This window comes from Gorilla gorilla, chromosome 1 (assembly GCF_029281585.2).
Source record: "Gorilla gorilla gorilla isolate KB3781 chromosome 1, NHGRI_mGorGor1-v2.1_pri, whole genome shotgun sequence".
Classification (NCBI taxonomy): Eukaryota; Metazoa; Chordata; class Mammalia; order Primates; family Hominidae; genus Gorilla; species Gorilla gorilla.
Genome location: NC_073224.2, coordinates 16,581,143 through 16,602,916, shown reverse-complemented (window position 1 = coordinate 16,602,916; position 21,774 = coordinate 16,581,143). Strand labels below are relative to the sequence as shown.

The following is a 21,774-nucleotide window of genomic DNA, read 5'->3' as shown; positions in this document are numbered from 1 at the left end:
GTCTCCTTCCCTCTCGCCCTCCCCTCTCTCTGTCGATCGCTGTCTCTCTCCCTCACTCGGTTTCTATCTCTCCATCGATCTCGTCCTTGCTCTCCTTCAAGCCGCGTGTGTGTGTGCGTGCGCGTGTGTGTGGGTGTGCGTGTGTCTGTGTGTGTGTGTCTCTGTGTGTGTGTGTCAGTGTGTGTGTGTTTCTGTGTGTGTGTGTGTCCGCGAGCGCGCGTGCGAGCGCGCCCGGGTGTGTCTGTGTGTGGGGGAGTGGATTTGCTCCTGCTGGTGGTGGGGTGTGTCTGGGTTTCTCTCAGGCCCTCTCACCCGAGATCAGGCCGCCGCCCCTAGTGCCAGCCCGGCGCAAAACGGGGCCACCCCACGACCGGCTACACCCCACGCCCTCTTGCCCCCCGGCCGGGTCTTGGTCGAGACCAGCGACCGTGGTGGGGGCGTTGTGAGAGAAAGGCACCGCGCGGCTAGGCCGGCTGTTGGCCTTTGGCCAGCACTGACGGCTCTGGGTGGGTGGGGCAAGAGGGGGCCTCGCAGGAGCCCCTGTGCGGCGAGGGATCCAAAACGCTGCGTCCGCCACAGGGCGGAGGAACGGAGGGCGTCCCAGGATGGTGGGCCCTGGGCCCTGACGCCTCGGAGCACTCCCTGCTCCCAGCGGGCCCGATGTGGTGGAACCTCGGGAGCACGGGAGCCGGGGGAAGGCCGCGGGCCAGCGGCTCGGGGGCCCCGATCCGAGCCCCGTGGCCCCGGGCCGGCGGTGACGGCTGCAATCCGGCGGGCACGGCCCGGCCGGGCTCTTGGGGCAGCCAGGCGCCTCCTCGGGCGTCTACGGCCATACCACCCTGAACGCGCCCGATCTCGTCTGATCTCGGAAGCTAAGCAGGGTCGGGCCTGGTTAGTACTTGGATGGGAGACCGCCTGGGAATACCGGGTGCTGTAGGCTTTTTCTTTGGCTTTCTGCTTTTCTTTCCTTTTCTTCCAGACGGAGTCTCGCTCTGTCGCCCAGGCTGGAGTGCAGTGGCGCCATCTCGGCTCACTGCAAGCTCCGCCTCCCGGGTTCACGCCATTCTCCGGCCTCAGCCTCCCGAGTAGCTGGGCCTACAGGTGCCCGCCACCTCGCCCGGCTAATTTTTTCTCTTTTTCCTAGAGACGGGGTTTCACCCTGTTAGCCGGGATGGTCTCGAGCTCCTGACCTCGTGATCCACCCGCCTCTGCCTCCCAGAGTGCTGGGATTACAGGCGGGAGCCACCGCGCCCGCACGGCCTGCTGCAGGCTTTTTTGGCTTCCCCGCTGCCTCCCTTCCCCCTACAGTCGCCATGCTTCCCAACCTCCCCTGACTCTGCTCCCCCTTTACCGCCCACCTACACCCCCGCCGCAGCCGGGGTCCTCCTCCTGGGGGTCCGCCCCTACTGCACGCCGGGCAGCAGCGTCCCACCGCTTCCGCCTCGCCGCCGCCCCGCCAGGCGCCCGGCTCCAGCCTGGGAGGGCAGGGGGCCGGACCCCAAAGTCGCAGCCGCGGGGTCCCGTCCGTTCGCGGTGCCTTCCCGCTCCCGGAACGCCCAGGCCATTCAATTCACCCATCGGGCGCCGTCGTCGCACCCTTCCAAACCGGGGCAAGGGGCGGGCAGGGGCAGCGGGTGCCACGGACGCCAACCAAGACCTCGGCTCCAGAACGCATGGGCTGCTTTACCCGGGGGAAGGACATTGCTTCGCCAGCCACCAGGAAAACAGTCCCTGTGCACCCGGGATTCCCAATGCCCCCGACTTCGTGTCCACGACTCCAGTCCCGAGGACACGCCAGAGACCCAGGCCTCCGGGCCCGCCCGGTGCCACGGCTCCCGCCAAACGGGCGGGCGCGCTCTGCAAATCTCGGGGCCCGCCGCAAGGCACCCAGAGCACAGGGAGGTGCCAAGAAAGGCAGGAGCCTACGAAACCCACCTCCAAAGCAAGCAATTCATCCAAGAAAAAGCCCGTCTCAGCGCTCCGTCGGTCCTCTCGCACGGACCGCCTGGCCCCCGTGTTCTGGCGCAGCCCAAGCCCCCTCCACCCTATCCCGACCTGCTCAAGAGGGCGCTGCCTAACGGAGCCGGGCGCTTCCTCTCTCAGTCTCTATCGCTCTCGCTCTCTAGCTCCCTCCGCCTCTCTCTTCTAGGTTTCCCCGTGGACCTCGCGCTACTTCTGCCGTTTTCCCTCCGTCTCTCTGTCTCTCTCTCTCTTTCTCTGTCCCTCTCTCTTTCTCAGCCTGTCTGTCTCCTTCCCTCTCGCCCTCCCCTCTCTCTGTCGATCGCTGTCTCTCTCCCTCACTCGGTTTCTATCTCTCCATCGATCTCGTCCTTGCTCTCCTTCAAGCCGCGTGTGTGTGTGCGTGCGCGTGTGTGTGGGTGTGCGTGTGTCTGTGTGTGTGTGTCTCTGTGTGTGTGTGTCAGTGTGTGTGTGTTTCTGTGTGTGTGTGTGTCCCCGAGCGCGCGTTCGAGCACGCCCGGGTGTGTCTGTGTGTGGGGGAGTGGATTTGCTCCTGCTGGTGGTGGGGTGTGTCTGGGTTTCTCTCAGGCCCTCTCACCCGAGATCAGGCCGCCGCCCCTAGTGCCAGCCCGGCGCAAAACGGGGCCACCCCACGACAGGCTACACCCCACGCCCTCTTGCCCCCCGGCCGGGTCTTGGTCGAGACCAGCGACCGTGGTGGGGGCGTTGTGAGAGAAAGGCACCGCGTGGCTAGGCCGGCTGTTGGCCTTTGGCCAGCACTGACGGCTCGGGGTGGGTGGGGCAAGAGGGGGCCTCGCAGGAGCCCCTGTGCGGCGAGGGATCCAAAACGCTGCGTCCGCCACAGGGCGGAGGAACGGAGGGCGTCCCAGGATGGTGGGCCCTGGGCCCTGACGCCTCGGAGCACTCCCTGCTCCCAGCGGGCCCGATGTGGTGGAACCTCGGGAGCACGGGAGCCGGGGGAAGGCCGCGGGCCAGCGGCTCGGGGGTCCCCGATCCGAGCCCCGCGGCCCCGGGCCGGCGGTGACGGCTGCAATCCGGCGGGCACGGCCCGGCCGGGCTCTTGGGGCAGCCAGGCGCCTCCTCGGGCGTCTACGGCCATACCACCCTGAACGCGCCCGATCTCGTCTGATCTCGGAAGCTAAGCAGGGTCGGGCCTGGTTAGTACTTGGATGGGAGACCGCCTGGGAATACCGGGTGCTGTAGGCTTTTTCTTTGGCTTTCTGCTTTTCTTTCCTTTTCTTCCAGACGGAGTCTCGCTCTGTCGCCCAGGCTGGAGTGCAGTGGCGCCATCTCGGCTCACTGCAAGCTCCGCCTCCCGGGTTCACGCCATTCTCCGGCCTCAGCCTCCCGAGTAGCTGGGCCTACAGGCGCCCGCCACCTCGCCCGGCTAATTTTTTCTCTTTTTCCTAGAGACGGGGTTTCACCCTGTTAGCCGGGATGGTCTCGAGCTCCTGACCTCGTGATCCACCCGCCTCTGCCTCCCAGAGTGCTGGGATTACAGGCGGGAGCCACCGCGCCCGCACGGCCTGCTGCAGGCTTTTTTGGCTTCCCCGCTGCCTCCCTTCCCCCTACAGTCGCCATGCTTCCCAACCTCCCCTGACTCTGCTCCCCCTTTACCGCCCACCTACACCCCCGCCGCAGCCGGGGTCCTCCTCCTGGGGGTCCGCCCCTACTGCACGCCGGGCAGCAGCGTCCCACCGCTTCCGCCTCGCCGCCGCCCCGCCAGGCGCCCGGCTCCAGCCTGGGAGGGCAGGGGGCCGGACCCCAAAGTCGCAGCCGCGGGGTCCCGTCCGTTCGCGGTGCCTTCCCGCTCCCGGAACGCCCAGGCCATTCAATTCACCCATCGGGCGCCGTCGTCGCACCCTTCCAAACCGGGGCAAGGGGCGGGCAGGGGCAGCGGGTGCCACGGACGCCAACCAAGACCTCGGCTCCAGAACGCATGGGCTGCTTTACCCGGGGGAAGGACATTGCTTCGCCAGCCACCAGGAAAACAGTCCCTGTGCACCCGGGATTCCCAATGCCCCCGACTTCGTGTCCACGACTCCAGTCCCGAGGACACGCCAGAGACCCAGGCCTCCGGGCCCGCCCGGTGCCACGGCTCCCGCCAAACGGGCGGGCGCGCTCTGCAAATCTCGGGGCCCGCCGCAAGGCACCCAGAGCACAGGGAGGTGCCAAGAAAGGCAGGAGCCTACGAAACCCACCTCCAAAGCAAGCAATTCATCCAAGAAAAAGCCCGTCTCAGCGCTCCGTCGGTCCTCTCGCACGGACCGCCTGGCCCCCGTGTTCTGGCGCAGCCCAAGCCCCCTCCACCCTATCCCGACCTGCTCAAGAGGGCGCTGCCTAACGGAGCCGGGCGCTTCCTCTCTCAGTCTCTATCGCTCTCGCTCTCTAGCTCCCTCCGCCTCTCTCTTCTAGGTTTCCCCGTGGACCTCGCGCTACTTCTGCCGTTTTCCCTCCGTCTCTCTGTCTCTCTCTCTCTTTCTCTGTCCCTCTCTCTTTCTCAGCCTGTCTGTCTCCTTCCCTCTCGCCCTCCCCTCTCTCTGTCGATCGCTGTCTCTCTCCCTCACTCGGTTTCTATCTCTCCATCGATCTCGTCCTTGCTCTCCTTCAAGCCGCGTGTGTGTGTGCGTGCGCGTGTGTGTGGGTGTGCGTGTGTCTGTGTGTGTGTGTCTCTGTGTGTGTGTGTCAGTGTGTGTGTGTTTCTGTGTGTGTGTGTGTCCGCGAGCGCGCGTGCGAGCGCGCCCGGGTGTGTCTGTGTGTGGGGGAGTGGATTTGCTCCTGCTGGTGGTGGGGTGTGTCTGGGTTTCTCTCAGGCCCTCTCACCCGAGATCAGGCCGCCGCCCCTAGTGCCAGCCCAGCGCAAAACGGGGCCACCCCACGACCGGCTACACCCCACGCCCTCTTGCCCCCCGGCCGGGTCTTGGTCGAGACCAGCGACCGTGGTGGGGGCGTTGTGAGAGAAAAGCCCCGCGCGGCTGGGCCGGCTGTTGGCCTTTGGCCAGCACTCACGGCTCTGGGTGGGTGGGGCAAGAGGGGGCCTCGCAGGAGCCCCTGTGCGGCGAGGGATCCAAAACGCTGCGTCCGCCACAGGGCGGAGGAACGGAGGGCGTCCCAGGATGGTGGGCCCTGGGCCCTGACGCCTCGGAGCACTCCCTGCTCCCAGCGGGCCCGATGTGGTGGAACCTCGGGAGCACGGGAGCCGGGGGAAGGCCGCGGGCCAGCGGCTCGGGGGTCCCCGATCCGAGCCCCGCGGCCCCGGGCCGGCGGTGACGGCCGCAATCCGGCGGGCACGGCCCGGCCGGGCTCTTGGGGCAGCCAGGTGCCTCCTCGGGCGTCTACGGCCATACCACCCTGAACGCGCCCGATCTCGTCTGATCGCGGAAGCTAAGCAGGGTCGGGCCTGGTTAGTACTTGGATGGGAGACCGCCTGGGAATACCGGGTGCTGTAGGCTTTTTCTTTGGCTTTCTGCTTTTCTTTCCTTTTCTTCCAGACGGAGTCTCGCTCTGTCGCCCAGGCTGGAGTGCAGTGGCGCCATCTCGGCTCACTGCAAGCTCCGCCTCCCGGGTTCACGCCATTCTCCGGCCTCAGCCTCCCGAGTAGCTGGGCCTACAGGCGCCCGCCACCTCGCCCGGCTAATTTTTTCTCTTTTTCCTAGAGACGGGGTTTCACCCTGTTAGCCGGGATGGTCTCGAGCTCCTGACCTCGTGATCCACCCGCCTCTGCCTCCCAGAGTGCTGGGATTACAGGCGGGAGCCACCGCGCCCGCACGGCCTGCTGCAGGCTTTTTTGGCTTCCCCGCTGCCTCCCTTCCCCCTACAGTCGCCATGCTTCCCAACCTCCCCTGACTCTGCTCCCCCTTTACCGCCCACCTACACCCCCGCCGCAGCCGGGGTCCTCCTCCTGGGGGTCCGCCCCTACTGCACGCCGGGCAGCAGCGTCCCACCGCTTCCGCCTCGCCGCCGCCCCGCCAGGCGCCCGGCTCCAGCCTGGGAGGGCAGGGGGCCGGACCCCAAAGTCGCAGCCGCGGGGTCCCGTCCGTTCGCGGTGCCTTCCCGCTCCCGGAACGCCCAGGCCATTCAATTCACCCATCGGGCGCCGTCGTCGCACCCTTCCAAACCGGGGCAAGGGGCGGGCAGGGGCAGCGGGTGCCACGGACGCCAACCAAGACCTCGGCTCCAGAACGCATGGGCTGCTTTACCCGGGGGAAGGACATTGCTTCGCCAGCCACCAGGAAAACAGTCCCTGTGCACCCGGGATTCCCAATGCCCCCGACTTCGCATCCACGACTCCAGTCCCGAGGACACGCCAGAGACCCAGGCCTCCGGGCCCGCCCGGTGCCACGGCTCCCGCCAAACGGGCGGGCGCGCTCTGCAAATCTCGGGGCCCGCCGCAAGGCACCCAGAGCACAGGGAGGTGCCAAGAAAGGCAGGAGCCTACGAAACCCACCTCCAAAGCAAGCAATTCATCCAAGAAAAAGCCCGTCTCAGCGCTCCGTCGGTCCTCTCGCACGGACCGCCTGGCCCCCGTGTTCTGGCGCAGCCCAAGCCCCCTCCACCCTATCCCGACCTGCTCAAGAGGGCGCTGCCTAACGGAGCCGGGCGCTTCCTCTCTCAGTCTCTATCGCTCTCGCTCTCTAGCTCCCTCCGCCTCTCTCTTCTAGGTTTCCCCGTGGACCTCGCGCTACTTCTGCCGTTTTCCCTCCGTCTCTCTGTCTCTCTCTCTCTTTCTCTGTCCCTCTCTCTTTCTCAGCCTGTCTGTCTCCTTCCCTCTCGCCCTCCCCTCTCTCTGTCGATCGCTGTCTCTCTCCCTCACTCGGTTTCTATCTCTCCATCGATCTCGTCCTTGCTCTCCTTCAAGCCGCGTGTGTGTGTGCGTGCGCGTGTGTGTGGGTGTGCGTGTGTCTGTGTGTGTGTGTCTCTGTGTGTGTGTGTCAGTGTGTGTGTGTTTCTGTGTGTGTGTGTGTCCGCGAGCGCGCGTGCGAGCGCGCCCGGGTGTGTCTGTGTGTGGGGGAGTGGATTTGCTCCTGCTGGTGGTGGGGTGTGTCTGGGTTTCTCTCAGGCCCTCTCACCCGAGATCAGGCCGCCGCCCCTAGTGCCAGCCCGGCGCAAAACGGGGCCACCCCACGACCGGCTACACCCCACGCCCTCTTGCCCCCCGGCCGGGTCTTGGTCGAGACCAGCGACCGTGGTGGGGGCGTTGTGAGAGAAAGGCACCGCGCGGCTAGGCCGGCTGTTGGCCTTTGGCCAGCACTGACGGCTCGGGGTGGGTGGGGCAAGAGGGGGCCTCGCAGGAGCCCCTGTGCGGCGAGGGATCCAAAACGCTGCGTCCGCCACAGGGCGGAGGAACGGAGGGCGTCCCAGGATGGTGGGCCCTGGGCCCTGACGCCTCGGAGCACTCCCTGCTCCCAGCGGGCCCGATGTGGTGGAACCTCGGGAGCACGGGAGCCGGGGGAAGGCCGCGGGCCAGCGGCTCGGGGGTCCCCGATCCGAGCCCCGCGGCCCCGGGCCGGCGGTGACGGCTGCAATCCGGCGGGCACGGCCCGGCCGGGCTCTTGGGGCAGCCAGGCGCCTCCTCGGGCGTCTACGGCCATACCACCCTGAACGCGCCCGATCTCGTCTGATCTCGGAAGCTAAGCAGGGTCGGGCCTGGTTAGTACTTGGATGGGAGACCGCCTGGGAATACCGGGTGCTGTAGGCTTTTTCTTTGGCTTTCTGCTTTTCTTTCCTTTTCTTCCAGACGGAGTCTCGCTCTGTCGCCCAGGCTGGAGTGCAGTGGCGCCATCTCGGCTCACTGCAAGCTCCGCCTCCCGGGTTCACGCCATTCTCCGGCCTCAGCCTCCCGAGTAGCTGGGCCTACAGGCGCCCGCCACCTCGCCCGGCTAATTTTTTCTCTTTTTCCTAGAGACGGGGTTTCACCCTGTTAGCCGGGATGGTCTCGAGCTCCTGACCTCGTGATCCACCCGCCTCTGCCTCCCAGAGTGCTGGGATTACAGGCGGGAGCCACCGCGCCCGCACGGCCTGCTGCAGGCTTTTTTGGCTTCCCCGCTGCCTCCCTTCCCCCTACAGTCGCCATGCTTCCCAACCTCCCCTGACTCTGCTCCCCCTTTACCGCCCACCTACACCCCCGCCGCAGCCGGGGTCCTCCTCCTGGGGGTCCGCCCCTACTGCACGCCGGGCAGCAGCGTCCCACCGCTTCCGCCTCGCCGCCGCCCCGCCAGGCGCCCGGCTCCAGCCTGGGAGGGCAGGGGGCCGGACCCCAAAGTCGCAGCCGCGGGGTCCCGTCCGTTCGCGGTGCCTTCCCGCTCCCGGAACGCCCAGGCCATTCAATTCACCCATCGGGCGCCGTCGTCGCACCCTTCCAAACCGGGGCAAGGGGCGGGCAGGGGCAGCGGGTGCCACGGACGCCAACCAAGACCTCGGCTCCAGAACGCATGGGCTGCTTTACCCGGGGGAAGGACATTGCTTCGCCAGCCACCAGGAAAACAGTCCCTGTGCACCCGGGATTCCCAATGCCCCCGACTTCGTGTCCACGACTCCAGTCCCGAGGACACGCCAGAGACCCAGGCCTCCGGGCCCGCCCGGTGCCACGGCTCCCGCCAAACGGGCGGGCGCGCTCTGCAAATCTCGGGGCCCGCCGCAAGGCACCCAGAGCACAGGGAGGTGCCAAGAAAGGCAGGAGCCTACGAAACCCACCTCCAAAGCAAGCAATTCATCCAAGAAAAAGCCCGTCTCAGCGCTCCGTCGGTCCTCTCGCACGGACCGCCTGACCCCCGTGTTCTGGCGCAGCCCAAGCCCCCTCCACCCTATCCCGACCTGCTCAAGAGGGCGCTGCCTAACGGAGCCGGGCGCTTCCTCTCTCAGTCTCTATCGCTCTCGCTCTCTAGCTCCCTCCGCCTCTCTCTTCTAGGTTTCCCCGTGGACCTCGCGCTACTTCTGCCGTTTTCCCTCCGTCTCTCTGTCTCTCTCTCTCTTTCTCTGTCCCTCTCTCTTTCTCAGCCTGTCTGTCTCCTTCCCTCTCGCCCTCCCCTCTCTCTGTCGATCGCTGTCTCTCTCCCTCACTCGGTTTCTATCTCTCCATCGATCTCGTCCTTGCTCTCCTTCAAGCCGCGTGTGTGTGTGCGTGCGCGTGTGTGTGGGTGTGCGTGTGTCTGTGTGTGTGTGTCTCTGTGTGTGTGTGTCAGTGTGTGTGTGTTTCTGTGTGTGTGTGTGTCCGCGAGCGCGCGTGCGAGCGCGCCCGGGTGTGTCTGTGTGTGGGGGAGTGGATTTGCTCCTGCTGGTGGTGGGGTGTGTCTGGGTTTCTCTCAGGCCCTCTCACCCGAGATCAGGCCGCCGCCCCTAGTGCCAGCCCGGCGCAAAACGGGGCCACCCCACGACCGGCTACACCCCACGCCCTCTTGCCCCCCGGCCGGGTCTTGGTCGAGACCAGCGACCGTGGTGGGGGCGTTGTGAGAGAAAAGCCCCGCGCGGCTGGGCCGGCTGTTGGCCTTTGGCCAGCACTCACGGCTCTGGGTGGGTGGGGCAAGAGGGGGCCTCGCAGGAGCCCCTGTGCGGCGAGGGATCCAAAACGCTGCGTCCGCCACAGGGCGGAGGAACGGAGGGCGTCCCAGGATGGTGGGCCCTGGGCCCTGACGCCTCGGAGCACTCCCTGCTCCCAGCGGGCCCGATGTGGTGGAACCTCGGGAGCACGGGAGCCGGGGGAAGGCCGCGGGCCAGCGGCTCGGGGGTCCCCGATCCGAGCCCCGCGGCCCCGGGCCGGCGGTGACGGCCGCAATCCGGCGGGCATGGCCCGGCCGGGCTCTTGGGGCAGCCAGGCGCCTCCTCAGGCGTCTACGGCCATACCACCCTGAACGCGCCCGATCTCGTCTGATCTCGGAAGCTAAGCAGGGTCGGGCCTGGTTAGTACTTGGATGGGAGACCGCCTGGGAATACCGGGTGCTGTAGGCTTTTTCTTTAGCTTTCTGCTTTTCTTTCCTTTTCTTCCAGACGGAGTCTCGCTCTGTCGCCCAGGCTGGAGTGCAGTGGCGCCATCTCGGCTCACTGCAAGCTCCGCCTCCCGGGTTCACGCCATTCTCCGGCCTCAGCCTCCCGAGTAGCTGGGCCTACAGGCGCCCGCCACCTCGCCCGGCTAATTTTTTCTCTTTTTCCTAGAGACGGGGTTTCACCCTGTTAGCCGGGATGGTCTCGAGCTCCTGACCTCGTGATCCACCCGCCTCTGCCTCCCAGAGTGCTGGGATTACAGGCGGGAGCCACCGCGCCCGCACGGCCTGCTGCAGGCTTTTTTGGCTTCCCCGCTGCCTCCCTTCCCCCTACAGTCGCCATGCTTCCCAACCTCCCCTGACTCTGCTCCCCCTTTACCGCCCACCTACACCCCCGCCGCAGCCGGGGTCCTCCTCCTGGGGGTCCGCCCTACTGCACGCCGGGCAGCAGCGTCCCACCGCTTCCGCCTCGCCGCCGCCCCGCCAGGCGCCCGGCTCCAGCCTGGGAGGGCAGGGGGCCGGACCCCAAAGTCGCAGCCGCGGGGTCCCGTCCGTTCGCGGTGCCTTCCCGCTCCCGGAACGCCCAGGCCATTCAATTCACCCATCGGGCGCCGTCGTCGCACCCTTCCAAACCGGGGCAAGGGGCGGGCAGGGGCAGCGGGTGCCACGGACGCCAACCAAGACCTCGGCTCCAGAACGCATGGGCTGCTTTACCCGGGGGAAGGACATTGCTTCGCCCGCCACCAGGAAAACAGTCCCTGTGCACCCGGGATTCCCAATGCCCCCGACTTCGTGTCCACGACTCCAGTCCCGAGGACACGCCAGAGACCCAGGCCTCCGGGCCCGCCCGGTGCCACGGCTCCCGCCAAACGGGCGGGCGCGCTCTGCAAATCTCGGGGCCCGCCGCAAGGCACCCAGAGCACAGGGAGGTGCCAAGAAAGGCAGGAGCCTACGAAACCCACCTCCAAAGCAAGCAATTCATCCAAGAAAAAGCCCGTCTCAGCGCTCCGTCGGTCCTCTCGCACGGACCGCCTGGCCCCCGTGTTCTGGCGCAGCCCAAGCCCCCTCCACCCTATCCCGACCTGCTCAAGAGGGCGCTGCCTAACGGAGCCGGGCGCTTCCTCTCTCAGTCTCTATCGCTCTCGCTCTCTAGCTCCCTCCGCCTCTCTCTTCTAGGTTTCCCCGTGGACCTCGCGCTACTTCTGCCGTTTTCCCTCCGTCTCTCTGTCTCTCTCTCTCTTTCTCTGTCCCTCTCTCTTTCTCAGCCTGTCTGTCTCCTTCCCTCTCGCCCTCCCCTCTCTCTGTCGATCGCTGTCTCTCTCCCTCACTCGGTTTCTATCTCTCCATCGATCTCGTCCTTGCTCTCCTTCAAGCCGCGTGTGTGTGTGCGTGCGCGTGTGTGTGGGTGTGCGTGTGTCTGTGTGTGTGTGTCTCTGTGTGTGTGTGTCAGTGTGTGTGTGTTTCTGTGTGTGTGTGTGTCCGCGAGCGCGCGTGCGAGCGCGCCCGGGTGTGTCTGTGTGTGGGGGAGTGGATTTGCTCCTGCTGGTGGTGGGGTGTGTCTGGGTTTCTCTCAGGCCCTCTCACCCGAGATCAGGCCGCCGCCCCTAGTGCCAGCCCGGCGCAAAACGGGGCCACCCCACGACCGGCTACACCCCACGCCCTCTTGCCCCCCGGCCGGGTCTTGGTCGAGACCAGCGACCGTGGTGGGGGCGTTGTGAGAGAAAGGCACCGCGCGGCTAGGCCGGCTGTTGGCCTTTGGCCAGCACTCACGGCTCTGGGTGGGTGGGGCAAGAGGGGGCCTCGCAGGAGCCCCTGTGCGGCGAGGGATCCAAAACGCTGCCTCCGCCACAGGGCGGAGGAACGGAGGGCGTCACAGGATCGTGGGCCCTGGGCCCTGACGCCTCGGAGCACTCCCTGCTCCCAGCGGGCCCGATGTGGTGGAACCTCGGGAGCACGGGAGCCGGGGGAAGGCCGCGGGCCAGCGGCTCGGGGGCCCCGATCCGAGCCCCGCGGCCCCGGGCCGGCGGTGACGGCTGCAATCCGGCGGGCACGGCCCGGCCGGGCTCTTGGGGCAGCCAGGCGCCTCCTCGGGCGTCTACGGCCATACCACCCTGAACGCGCCCGATCTCGTCTGATCTCGGAAGCTAAGCAGGGTCGGGCCTGGTTAGTACTTGGATGGGAGACCGCCTGGGAATACCGGGTGCTGTAGGCTTTTTCTTTGGCTTTCTGCTTTTCTTTCCTTTTCTTCCAGACGGAGTCTCGCTCTGTCGCCCAGGCTGGAGTGCAGTGGCGCCATCTCGGCTCACTGCAAGCTCCGCCTCCCGGGTTCACGCCATTCTCCGGCCTCAGCCTCCCGAGTAGCTGGGCCTACAGGCGCCCGCCACCTCGCCCGGCTAATTTTTTCTCTTTTTCCTAGAGACGGGGTTTCACCCTGTTAGCCGGGATGGTCTCGAGCTCCTGACCTCGTGATCCACCCGCCTCTGCCTCCCAGAGTGCTGGGATTACAGGCGGGAGCCACCGCGCCCGCACGGCCTGCTGCAGGCTTTTTTGGCTTCCCCGCTGCCTCCCTTCCCCCTACAGTCGCCATGCTTCCCAACCTCCCCTGACTCTGCTCCCCCTTTACCGCCCACCTACACCCCCGCCGCAGCCGGGGTCCTCCTCCTGGGGGTCCGCCCCTACTGCACGCCGGGCAGCAGCGTCCCACCGCTTCCGCCTCGCCGCCGCCCCGCCAGGCGCCCGGCTCCAGCCTGGGAGGGCAGGGGGCCGGACCCCAAAGTCGCAGCCGCGGGGTCCCGTCCGTTCGCGGTGCCTTCCCGCTCCCGGAACGCCCAGGCCATTCAATTCACCCATCGGGCGCCGTCGTCGCACCCTTCCAAACCGGGGCAAGGGGCGGGCAGGGGCAGCGGGTGCCACGGACGCCAACCAAGACCTCGGCTCCAGAACGCATGGGCTGCTTTACCCGGGGGAAGGACATTGCTTCGCCAGCCACCAGGAAAACAGTCCCTGTGCACCCGGGATTCCCAATGCCCCCGACTTCGTGTCCACGACTCCAGTCCCGAGGACACGCCAGAGACCCAGGCCTCCGGGCCCGCCCGGTGCCACGGCTCCCGCCAAACGGGCGGGCGCGCTCTGCAAATCTCGGGGCCCGCCGCAAGGCACCCAGAGCACAGGGAGGTGCCAAGAAAGGCAGGAGCCTACGAAACCCACCTCCAAAGCAAGCAATTCATCCAAGAAAAAGCCCGTCTCAGCGCTCCGTCGGTCCTCTCGCACGGACCGCCTGGCCCCCGTGTTCTGGCGCAGCCCAAGCCCCCTCCACCCTATCCCGACCTGCTCAAGAGGGCGCTGCCTAACGGAGCCGGGCGCTTCCTCTCTCAGTCTCTATCGCTCTCGCTCTCTAGCTCCCTCCGCCTCTCTCTTCTAGGTTTCCCCGTGGACCTCGCGCTACTTCTGCCGTTTTCCCTCCGTCTCTCTGTCTCTCTCTCTCTTTCTCTGTCCCTCTCTCTTTCTCAGCCTGTCTGTCTCCTTCCCTCTCGCCCTCCCCTCTCTCTGTCGATCGCTGTCTCTCTCCCTCACTCGGTTTCTATCTCTCCATCGATCTCGTCCTTGCTCTCCTTCAAGCCGCGTGTGTGTGTGCGTGCGCGTGTGTGTGGGTGTGCGTGTGTCTGTGTGTGTGTGTCTCTGTGTGTGTGTGTCAGTGTGTGTGTGTTTCTGTGTGTGTGTGTGTCCCCGAGCGCGCGTTCGAGCACGCCCGGGTGTGTCTGTGTGTGGGGGAGTGGATTTGCTCCTGCTGGTGGTGGGGTGTGTCTGGGTTTCTCTCAGGCCCTCTCACCCGAGATCAGGCCGCCGCCCCTAGTGCCAGCCCGGCGCAAAACGGGGCCACCCCACGACCGGCTACACCCCACGCCCTCTTGCCCCCCGGCCGGGTCTTGGTCGAGACCAGCGACCGTGGTGGGGGCGTTGTGAGAGAAAAGCCCCGCGCGGCTGGGCCGGCTGTTGGCCTTTGGCCAGCACTCACGGCTCTGGGTGGGTGGGGCAAGAGGGGGCCTCGCAGGAGCCCCTGTGCGGCGAGGGATCCAAAACGCTGCGTCCGCCACAGGGCGGAGGAACGGAGGGCGTCCCAGGATGGTGGGCCCTGGGCCCTGACGCCTCGGAGCACTCCCTGCTCCCAGCGGGCCCGATGTGGTGGAACCTCGGGAGCACGGGAGCCGGGGGAAGGCCGCGGGCCAGCGGCTCGGGGGTCCCCGATCCGAGCCCCGCGGCCCCGGGCCGGCGGTGACGGCCGCAATCCGGCGGGCACGGCCCGGCCGGGCTCTTGGGGCAGCCAGGCGCCTCCTCGGGCGTCTACGGCCATACCACCCTGAACGCGCCCGATCTCGTCTGATCTCGGAAGCTAAGCAGGGTCGGGCCTGGTTAGTACTTGGATGGGAGACCGCCTGGGAATACCGGGTGCTGTAGGCTTTTTCTTTAGCTTTCTGCTTTTCTTTCCTTTTCTTCCAGACGGAGTCTCGCTCTGTCGCCCAGGCTGGAGTGCAGTGGCGCCATCTCGGCTCACTGCAAGCTCCGCCTCCCGGGTTCACGCCATTCTCCGGCCTCAGCCTCCCGAGTAGCTGGGCCTACAGGCGCCCGCCACCTCGCCCGGCTAATTTTTTCTCTTTTTCCTAGAGACGGGGTTTCACCCTGTTAGCCGGGATGGTCTCGAGCTCCTGACCTCGTGATCCACCCGCCTCTGCCTCCCAGAGTGCTGGGATTACAGGCGGGAGCCACCGCGCCCGCACGGCCTGCTGCAGGCTTTTTTGGCTTCCCCGCTGCCTCCCTTCCCCCTACAGTCGCCATGCTTCCCAACCTCCCCTGACTCTGCTCCCCCTTTACCGCCCACCTACACCCCCGCCGCAGCCGGGGTCCTCCTCCTGGGGGTCCGCCCTACTGCACGCCGGGCAGCAGCGTCCCACCGCTTCCGCCTCGCCGCCGCCCCGCCAGGCGCCCGGCTCCAGCCTGGGAGGGCAGGGGGCCGGACCCCAAAGTCGCAGCCGCGGGGTCCCGTCCGTTCGCGGTGCCTTCCCGCTCCCGGAACGCCCAGGCCATTCAATTCACCCATCGGGCGCCGTCGTCGCACCCTTCCAAACCGGGGCAAGGGGCGGGCAGGGGCAGCGGGTGCCACGGACGCCAACCAAGACCTCGGCTCCAGAACGCATGGGCTGCTTTACCCGGGGGAAGGACATTGCTTCGCCCGCCACCAGGAAAACAGTCCCTGTGCACCCGGGATTCCCAATGCCCCCGACTTCGTGTCCACGACTCCAGTCCCGAGGACACGCCAGAGACCCAGGCCTCCGGGCCCGCCCGGTGCCACGGCTCCCGCCAAACGGGCGGGCGCGCTCTGCAAATCTCGGGGCCCGCCGCAAGGCACCCAGAGCACAGGGAGGTGCCAAGAAAGGCAGGAGCCTACGAAACCCACCTCCAAAGCAAGCAATTCATCCAAGAAAAAGCCCGTCTCAGCGCTCCGTCGGTCCTCTCGCACGGACCGCCTGGCCCCCGTGTTCTGGCGCAGCCCAAGCCCCCTCCACCCTATCCCGACCTGCTCAAGAGGGCGCTGCCTAACGGAGCCGGGCGCTTCCTCTCTCAGTCTCTATCGCTCTCGCTCTCTAGCTCCCTCCGCCTCTCTCTTCTAGGTTTCCCCGTGGACCTCGCGCTACTTCTGCCGTTTTCCCTCCGTCTCTCTGTCTCTCTCTCTCTTTCTCTGTCCCTCTCTCTTTCTCAGCCTGTCTGTCTCCTTCCCTCTCGCCCTCCCCTCTCTCTGTCGATCGCTGTCTCTCTCCCTCACTCGGTTTCTATCTCTCCATCGATCTCGTCCTTGCTCTCCTTCAAGCCGCGTGTGTGTGTGCGTGCGCGTGTGTGTGGGTGTGCGTGTGTCTGTGTGTGTGTGTCTCTGTGTGTGTGTGTCAGTGTGTGTGTGTTTCTGTGTGTGTGTGTGTCCGCGAGCGCGCGTGCGAGCGCGCCCGGGTGTGTCTGTGTGTGGGGGAGTGGATTTGCTCCTGCTGGTGGTGGGGTGTGTCTGGGTTTCTCTCAGGCCCTCTCACCCGAGATCAGGCCGCCGCCCCTAGTGCCAGCCCGGCGCAAAACGGGGCCACCCCACGACCGGCTACACCCCACGCCCTCTTGCCCCCCGGCCGGGTCTTGGTCGAGACCAGCGACCGTGGTGGGGGCGTTGTGAGAGAAAGGCACCGCGCGGCTAGGCCGGCTGTTGGCCTTTGGCCAGCACTGACGGCTCTGGGTGGGTGGGGCAAGAGGGGGCCTCGCAGGAGCCCCTGTGCGGCGAGGGATCCAAAACGCTGCGTCCGCCACAGGGCGGAGGAACGGAGGGCGTCCCAGGATGGTGGGCCCTGGGCCCTGACGCCTCGGAGCACTCCCTGCTCCCAGCGGGCCCGATGTGGTGGAACCTCGGGAGCACGGGAGCCGGGGGAAGGCCGCGGGCCAGCGGCTCGGGGTCCCCGATCCGAGCCCCGCGGCCCCGGGCCGGCGGTGACGGCTGCAATCCGGCGGGCACGGCCCGGCCGGGCTCTTGGGGCAGCCAGGCGCCTCCTCGGGCGTCTACGGCCATACCACCCTGAACGCGCCCGATCTCGTCTGATCTCGGAAGCTAAGCAGGGTCGGGCCTGGTTAGTACTTGGATGGGAGACCGCCTGGGAATACCGGGTGCTGTAGGCTTTTTCTTTGGCTTTCTGCTTTTCTTTCCTTTTCTTCCAGACGGAGTCTCGCTCTGTCGCCCAGGCTGGAGTGCAGTGGCGCCATCTCGGCTCACTGCAAGCTCCGCCTCCCGGGTTCACGCCATTCTCCGGCCTCAGCCTCCCGAGTAGCTGGGCCTACAGGCGCCCGCCACCTCGCCCGGCTAATTTTTTCTCTTTTTCCTAGAGACGGGGTTTCACCCTGTTAGCCGGGATGGTCTCGAGCTCCTGACCTCGTGATCCACCCGCCTCTGCCTCCCAGAGTGCTGGGATTACAGGCGGGAGCCACCGCGCCCGCACGGCCTGCTGCAGGCTTTTTTGGCTTCCCCGCTGCCTCCCTTCCCCCTACAGTCGCCATGCTTCCCAACCTCCCCTGACTCTGCTCCCCCTTTACCGCCCACCTACACCCCCGCCGCAGCCGGGGTCCTCCTCCTGGGGGTCCGCCCCTACTGCACGCCGGGCAGCAGCGTCCCACCGCTTCCGCCTCGCCGCCGCCCCGCCAGGCGCCCGGCTCCAGCCTGGGAGGGCAGGGGGCCGGACCCCAAAGTCGCAGCCGCGGGGTCCCGTCCGTTCGCGGTGCCTTCCCGCTCCCGGAACGCCCAGGCCATTCAATTCACCCATCGGGCGCCGTCGTCGCACCCTTCCAAACCGGGGCAAGGGGCGGGCAGGGGCAGCGGGTGCCACGGACGCCAACCAAGACCTCGGCTCCAGAACGCATGGGCTGCTTTACCCGGGGGAAGGACATTGCTTCGCCAGCCACCAGGAAAACAGTCCCTGTGCACCCGGGATTCCCAATGCCCCCGACTTCGTGTCCACGACTCCAGTCCCGAGGACACGCCAGAGACCCAGGCCTCCGGGCCCGCCCGGTGCCACGGCTCCCGCCAAACGGGCGGGCGCGCTCTGCAAATCTCGGGGCCCGCCGCAAGGCACCCAGAGCACAGGGAGGTGCCAAGAAAGGCAGGAGCCTACGAAACCCACCTCCAAAGCAAGCAATTCATCCAAGAAAAAGCCCGTCTCAGCGCTCCGTCGGTCCTCTCGCACGGACCGCCTGGCCCCCGTGTTCTGGCGCAGCCCAAGCCCCCTCCACCCTATCCCGACCTGCTCAAGAGGGCGCTGCCTAACGGAGCCGGGCGCTTCCTCTCTCAGTCTCTATCGCTCTCGCTCTCTAGCTCCCTCCGCCTCTCTCTTCTAGGTTTCCCCGTGGACCTCGCGCTACTTCTGCCGTTTTCCCTCCGTCTCTCTGTCTCTCTCTCTCTTTCTCTGTCCCTCTCTCTTTCTCAGCCTGTCTGTCTCCTTCCCTCTCGCCCTCCCCTCTCTCTGTCGATCGCTGTCTCTCTCCCTCACTCGGTTTCTATCTCTCCATCGATCTCGTCCTTGCTCTCCTTCAAGCCGCGTGTGTGTGTGCGTGCGCGTGTGTGTGGGTGTGCGTGTGTCTGTGTGTGTGTGTCTCTGTGTGTGTGTGTCAGTGTGTGTGTGTTTCTGTGTGTGTGTGTGTCCCCGAGCGCGCGTGCGAGCACGCCCGGGTGTGTCTGTGTGTGGGGGAGTGCATTTGCTCCTGCTGGTGGTGGGGTGTGTCTGGGTTTCTCTCAGGCCCTCTCACCCGAGATCAGGCCGCCGCCCCTAGTGCCAGCCCGGCGCAAAACGGGGCCACCCCACGACAGGCTACACCCCACGCCCTCTTGCCCCCCGGCCGGGTCTTGGTCGAGACCAGCGACCGTGGTGGGGGCGTTGTGAGAGAAAGGCACCGCGCGGCTAGGCCGGCTGTTGGCCTTTGGCCAGCACTGACGGCTCGGGGTGGGTGGGGCAAGAGGGGGCCTCGCAGGAGCCCCTGTGCGGCGAGGGATCCAAAACGCTGCGTCCGCCACAGGGCGGAGGAACGGAGGGCGTCCCAGGATGGTGGGCCCTGGGCCCTGACGCCTCGGAGCACTCCCTGCTCCCAGCGGGCCCGATGTGGTGGAACCTCGGGAGCACGGGAGCCGGGGGAAGGCCGCGGGCCAGCGGCTCGGGGGTCCCCGATCCGAGCCCCGCGGCCCCGGGCCGGCGGTGACGGCCGCAATCCGGCGGGCACGGCCCGGCCGGGCTCTTGGGGCAGCCAGGCGCCTCCTCGGGCGTCTACGGCCATACCACCCTGAACGCGCCCGATCTCGTCTGATCTCGGAAGCTAAGCAGGGTCGGGCCTGGTTAGTACTTGGATGGGAGACCGCCTGGGAATACCGGGTGCTGTAGGCTTTTTCTTTGGCTTTCTGCTTTTCTTTCCTTTTCTTCCAGACGGAGTCTCGCTCTGTCGCCCAGGCTGGAGTGCAGTGGCGCCATCTCGGCTCACTGCAAGCTCCGCCTCCCGGGTTCACGCCATTCTCCGGCCTCAGCCTCCCGAGTAGCTGGGCCTACAGGCGCCCGCCACCTCGCCCGGCTAATTTTTTCTCTTTTTCCTAGAGACGGGGTTTCACCCTGTTAGCCGGGATGGTCTCGAGCTCCTGACCTCGTGATCCACCCGCCTCTGCCTCCCAGAGTGCTGGGATTACAGGCGGGAGCCACCGCGCCCGCACGGCCTGCTGCAGGCTTTTTTGGCTTCCCCGCTGCCTCCCTTCCCCCTACAGTCGCCATGCTTCCCAACCTCCCCTGACTCTGCTCCCCCTTTACCGCCCACCTACACCCCCGCCGCAGCCGGGGTCCTCCTCCTGGGGGTCCGCCCCTACTGCACGCCGGGCAGCAGCGTCCCACCGCTTCCGCCTCGCCGCCGCCCCGCCAGGCGCCCGGCTCCAGCCTGGGAGGGCAGGGGGCCGGACCCCAAAGTCGCAGCCGCGGGGTCCCGTCCGTTCGCGGTGCCTTCCCGCTCCCGGAACGCCCAGGCCATTCAATTCACCCATCGGGCGCCGTCGTCGCACCCTTCCAAACCGGGGCAAGGGGCGGGCAGGGGCAGCGGGTGCCACGGACGCCAACCAAGACCTCGGCTCCAGAACGCATGGGCTGCTTTACCCGGGGGAAGGACATTGCTTCGCCAGCCACCAGGAAAACAGTCCCTGTGCACCCGGGATTCCCAATGCCCCCGACTTCGCGTCCACGACTCCAGTCCCGAGGACACGCCAGAGACCCAGGCCTCCGGGCCCGCCCGGTGCCACGGCTCCCGCCAAACGGGCGGGCGCGCTCTGCAAATCTCGGGGCCCGCCGCAAGGCACCCAGAGCACAGGGAGGTGCCAAGAAAGGCAGGAGCCTACGAAACCCACCTCCAAAGCAAGCAATTCATCCAAGAAAAAGCCCGTCTCAGCGCTCCGTCGGTCCTCTCGCACGGACCGCCTGGCCCCCGTGTTCTGGCGCAGCCCAAGCCCCCTCCACCCTATCCCGACCTGCTCAAGAGGGCGCTGCCTAACGGAGCCGGGCGCTTCCTCTCTCAGTCTCTATCGCTCTCGCTCTCTAGCTCCCTCCGCCTCTCTCTTCTAGGTTTCCCCGTGGACCTCGCGCTACTTCTGCCGTTTTCCCTCCGTCTCTCTGTCTCTCTCTCTCTTTCTCTGTCCCTCTCTCTTTCTCAGCCTGTCTGTCTCCTTCCCTCTCGCCCTCCCCTCTCTCTGTCGATCGCTGTCTCTCTCCCTCACTCGGTTTCTATCTCTCCATCGATCTCGTCCTTGCTCTCCTTCAAGCCGCGTGTGTGTGTGCGTGCGCGTGTGTGTGGGTGTGCGTGTGTCTGTGTGTGTGTGTCTCTGTGTGTGTGTGTCAGTGTGTGTGTGTTTCTGTGTGTGTGTGTGTCCGCGAGCGCGCGTGCGAGCGCGCCCGGGTGTGTCTGTGTGTGGGGGAGTGGATTTGCTCCTGCTGGTGGTGGGGTGTGTCTGGGTTTCTCTCAGGCCCTCTCACCCGAGATCAGGCCGCCGCCCCTAGTGCCAGCCCGGCGCAAAACGGGGCCACCCCACGACCGGCTACACCCCACGCCCTCTTGCCCCCCGGCCGGGTCTTGGTCGAGACCAGCGACCGTGGTGGGGGCGTTGTGAGAGAAAAGCCCCGCGCGGCTGGGCCGGCTGTTGGCCTTTGGCCAGCACTCACGGCTCTGGGTGGGTGGGGCAAGAGGGGGCCTCGCAGGAGCCCCTGTGCGGCGAGGGATCCAAAACGCTGCGTCCGCCACAGGGCGGAGGAACGGAGGGCGTCCCAGGATGGTGGGCCCTGGGCCCTGACGCCTCGGAGCACTCCCTGCTCCCAGCGGGCCCGATGTGGTGGAACCTCGGGAGCACGGGAGCCGGGGGAAGGCCGCGGGCCAGCGGCTCGGGGGTCCCCGATCCGAGCCCCGCGGCCCCGGGCCGGCGGTGACGGCCGCAATCCGGCGGGCACGGCCCGGCCGGGCTCTTGGGGCAGCCAGGCGCCTCCTCGGGCGTCTACGGCCATACCACCCTGAACGCGCCCGATCTCGTCTGATCGCGGAAGCTAAGCAGGGTCGGGCCTGGTTAGTACTTGGATGGGAGACCGCCTGGGAATACCGGGTGCTGTAGGCTTTTTCTTTGGCTTTCTGCTTTTCTTTCCTTTTCTTCCAGACGGAGTCTCGCTCTGTCGCCCAGGCTGGAGTGCAGTGGCGCCATCTCGGCTCACTGCAAGCTCCGCCTCCCGGGTTCACGCCATTCTCCGGCCTCAGCCTCCCGAGTAGCTGGGCCTACAGGCGCCCGCCACCTCGCCCGGCTAATTTTTTCTCTTTTTCCTAGAGACGGGGTTTCACCCTGTTAGCTGGGATGGTCTCGAGCTCCTGACCTCGTGATCCACCCGCCTCTGCCTCCCAGAGTGCTGGGATTACAGGCGGGAGCCACCGCGCCCGCACGGCCTGCTGCAGGCTTTTTTGGCTTCCCCGCTGCCTCCCTTCCCCCTACAGTCGCCATGCTTCCCAACCTCCCCTGACTCTGCTCCCCCTTTACCGCCCACCTACACCCCCGCCGCAGCCGGGGTCCTCCTCCTGGGGGTCCGCCCCTACTGCACGCCGGGCAGCAGCGTCCCACCGCTTCCGCCTCGCCGCCGCCCCGCCAGGCGCCCGGCTCCAGCCTGGGAGGGCAGGGGGCCGGACCCCAAAGTCGCAGCCGCGGGGTCCCGTCCGTTCGCGGTGCCTTCCCGCTCCCGGAACGCCCAGGCCA

At 67.0% G+C, this 21,774-nt stretch overlaps 10 non-coding genes across 10 annotated transcripts; all 10 read left to right on the top strand.

Moving 5' to 3' along the window:
* Positions 1-821: 821 nt before the first annotated feature.
* On the top strand, positions 822-940 carry LOC129529846 (5S ribosomal RNA). Its single transcript, XR_008675370.1, has one exon. It is a non-coding gene; the product is annotated as a 5S ribosomal RNA (ribosomal RNA).
* A 2,127-nt stretch (positions 941-3,067) lies between these two features.
* LOC129529847 (5S ribosomal RNA) lies at positions 3,068-3,186 on the top strand. Its single transcript, XR_008675371.1, has one exon. It is a non-coding gene; the product is annotated as a 5S ribosomal RNA (ribosomal RNA).
* Positions 3,187-5,313: 2,127 nt separating this feature from the next.
* On the top strand, positions 5,314-5,432 carry LOC129529850 (5S ribosomal RNA). The gene has a single exon (XR_008675373.2). It is a non-coding gene; the product is annotated as a 5S ribosomal RNA (ribosomal RNA).
* Positions 5,433-7,559: 2,127 nt separating this feature from the next.
* Positions 7,560-7,678, top strand: LOC129529855 (5S ribosomal RNA). The gene has a single exon (XR_008675375.1). It is a non-coding gene; the product is annotated as a 5S ribosomal RNA (ribosomal RNA).
* Positions 7,679-9,805: 2,127 nt separating this feature from the next.
* Positions 9,806-9,924, top strand: LOC129529858 (5S ribosomal RNA). The gene has a single exon (XR_008675376.1). It is a non-coding gene; the product is annotated as a 5S ribosomal RNA (ribosomal RNA).
* A 2,125-nt stretch (positions 9,925-12,049) lies between these two features.
* On the top strand, positions 12,050-12,168 carry LOC129529869 (5S ribosomal RNA). Its single transcript, XR_008675383.1, has one exon. It is a non-coding gene; the product is annotated as a 5S ribosomal RNA (ribosomal RNA).
* Positions 12,169-14,295: 2,127 nt separating this feature from the next.
* On the top strand, positions 14,296-14,414 carry LOC129529870 (5S ribosomal RNA). Its single transcript, XR_008675385.1, has one exon. It is a non-coding gene; the product is annotated as a 5S ribosomal RNA (ribosomal RNA).
* Positions 14,415-16,539: 2,125 nt separating this feature from the next.
* LOC129529871 (5S ribosomal RNA) lies at positions 16,540-16,658 on the top strand. The gene has a single exon (XR_008675386.1). It is a non-coding gene; the product is annotated as a 5S ribosomal RNA (ribosomal RNA).
* A 2,127-nt stretch (positions 16,659-18,785) lies between these two features.
* On the top strand, positions 18,786-18,904 carry LOC129529872 (5S ribosomal RNA). Its single transcript, XR_008675387.1, has one exon. It is a non-coding gene; the product is annotated as a 5S ribosomal RNA (ribosomal RNA).
* Positions 18,905-21,031: 2,127 nt separating this feature from the next.
* LOC129529957 (5S ribosomal RNA) lies at positions 21,032-21,150 on the top strand. Its single transcript, XR_008675479.1, has one exon. It is a non-coding gene; the product is annotated as a 5S ribosomal RNA (ribosomal RNA).
* The last annotated feature ends 624 nt before the right edge of the window (positions 21,151-21,774 follow it).